This window comes from Scophthalmus maximus, chromosome 1 (assembly GCF_022379125.1).
Source record: "Scophthalmus maximus strain ysfricsl-2021 chromosome 1, ASM2237912v1, whole genome shotgun sequence".
In the NCBI taxonomy this organism is placed as follows: Eukaryota; Metazoa; Chordata; class Actinopteri; order Pleuronectiformes; family Scophthalmidae; genus Scophthalmus; species Scophthalmus maximus.
In genome coordinates this window covers 1,927,501-1,930,000 of record NC_061515.1, presented here as the reverse complement: position 1 = coordinate 1,930,000, position 2,500 = coordinate 1,927,501, and the positions used below count along the sequence as shown (strand labels likewise).

The 2,500-nt window shown below is 45.0% G+C and overlaps 1 long non-coding RNA gene across 1 annotated transcript in view; it reads right to left on the bottom strand.

The window, feature by feature from the left end:
* Positions 1-160: 160 nt before the first annotated feature.
* The window catches only part of LOC118304303, a 2,689-nt gene continuing 349 nt past the window's right edge, over positions 161-2,500 (bottom strand). Inside the window, exons 1-2 of the long non-coding RNA XR_004791546.2 lie at positions 2,323-2,500; positions 161-823 (exon numbers count right to left, since the gene is read on the bottom strand). The exon at positions 2,323-2,500 is cut by the window's right edge and continues 349 nt beyond it. This is a non-coding gene — a long non-coding RNA (uncharacterized LOC118304303). The remainder of the gene's footprint in view (positions 824-2,322) is intronic.

The following is a 2,500-nucleotide window of genomic DNA, read 5'->3' as shown; positions in this document are numbered from 1 at the left end:
TGATATACTTTAAACCACCCAAGTAAACACACAGACAAGTATGTGCAAAGTGACACATTAATCACAGACGCTTGACTGTGCATCCTTCTTTTGCCGCGAAGACGTTTGGCGCCCGATGCACCGTCACGCCACCAGCACGAGGAACTGGCAACACAAAGTGGACGTGTGCAATAGTCATTTATTGTCATATGTGCAGTAAAAACACGTTCATCTCTCGCCGCGCAGTTAAAACTCACTGTGGTCGTCCTCCATTACACAATAAAAGAATACAATAATTAATAAAATAATTGGATTAGTGCATTGTGCATGTCGTATGTGCAGAGTAGACATGATGAATGCATATTTTAAGCACTATAAATGAATAAATAAATAGAAAAAGACAAAGAACAGAAAGAAAAGCATCGTTAAAGGGATCCAGAGTTCAGTGTTCGGCTGCTGGGAAAGTGCAGCGAGCGTTCACAAGCCTAATGGCCTGTGGGGGGGGGGAACTGTTTGCCAGCCTTGATACTGGTGTAGCGTCTGCCTGACAGCAGGAGTGTAGAGAGGCTGAGAATGTGTCTCTGATAATGCCGCGTGCCCTTCTGATGACCCCGGTGTTGTAAATGTTCCTGCGGCGAGGGAACGACGCCTCCAGTGACGCGCTGTGCACTTTGTATCACGCGTTGGAGAGCGTGGCTGTCCCGGGCGGTGCAGTCCCCTTATGCCACGCTGTGACGGAGCTGGGGAGAACACTCCCTCTATTGTGGCCCTGCGGACGTCGCTGAGGAGCGTTGGTCTCATCCCATGCCAGACTTTCTTCAGCCTTCTCGGGAAAGAACAGTCGCTGTTGGGACGGACGAGCGTTGAGTGAGATCTTTGCTGATGAGGCTACCAAGGGACTTGAAGGGAATCCGCCCCCATAACCTCAGTCTCGCCGATGTGGAGTGGTGTGTGTGTGTGTGTGTGTGTGTGTGTGTGTGAGACACTCCCCTCCTCATCGGGCACGACAGCGACAATGAAAATGTGGTGTTGAGAAATTACAAGTGTCATCTCTCTACGTTACTGCCAATAACAACCCACACAGGAATCAGCAGAAACCTGGCCAGCACACATGGGAAAGTGAATTTGTGTCCCACACACCACATGGTTATGAAGTGTGAAGGAATGTGCAGCCATGCATAAACTTACAAACTGTAGGAAATCGCTCTTTTTCGAGACGCTGCCGTGCTCCACTCCTACAGAATACCTGTGACAGGACACACTGTCATCCCACAGCAGCAAACAGCAGCTGGTCCCGGAGCTCTGCATGTACAGTAGGTCAGTGAACTCAATTCAAAGCTCACTGCAATAAGCAGACGGGACTGTTTCAAATCTCCTCGTGTGTTCCATCACCGCAGTGCACGATGAATCAACCACAGTAGTCGATTATTCACCACAGGAATGAAGCTGATTGAATGTTCGCGTTTGTGAAGAGGCGATTTAAACGAAGAGTGACGATGAAAGAACTGCACATTAAAGAATTATCATTAGAGATGGTATTAAGATAAGGACTGGTGGGAAATGACACAATTTGAATTAAAGCTGGTGCCATTGATTAGAACTGTGTGTGTAGATTAAGTGTGCATCTCTAAGTATATATATTTTTTTTTATTAAATACTTTATGAATCAGGTCTTTTGATCCGAATCCAGGAATAGAACTGTTGCTGCATTTATCAGCCAAAATGATAAAAATCATCTTCCTAAAGTCCTCAGCAGAGGATCTGTGATCGGTGAGAAAATAAAAAAGACCTGAATGACGGAAGAGATGACTCATCACGAGAGAGGAGGTGAGGGGAGAGACACACGTTCACTCATCCACGCTCCCCGACTCACAAAACACGTTTTCTTTTTTCCACTTGTTCTTCCTATTTTTCTGAAATCATACAAATATATTTGAAATTATCCTCGATATACAACCTGCTTTGGCAATACTGGACTTAAATGCGATAGTGCAGAAGAAAATTAAGGTCATGCTGTATTTATAGTATTTTATAGTGTGGCATATAGTATACTATTTTAAATTCAGCAATATTCCAAATCAAGATGCTTTCATTTCCATGTATGAGACTGTGACTGAAAAATACTAGATCTTAACCTTCACGTCATTTGACAAAACTCGTCATATACATAAGTTAAAGACAGCAGTGTCAAGTCCCACTCCTAGTCAAGTTCTTGATTATTATTATTATTATTGCCATTTTTTCTTTTGCACTTCCTGTTTTATTTTGGTGTCTCTACACCGTCTGTCGTTTCAGGTCCCACTTCCTGTCCAGTTTGTCTGCCCCGCCCCCAGAGGTGCTCACCTGTGTCTCCACATCCCCTGATTGTCTGTGTACTGAAACCCCTCGTGTCTCACTTCCTGTTGCCAGTTCCTCGTGTGTTCACCAGTGTCGCCTCGTTCCAGCCTTGATTTCTTGTCAGTCCATGCGTGTGTGACCTTAGGCCGCTTTTTGACCATTTGCCTTTACCTGCTTCTCGATT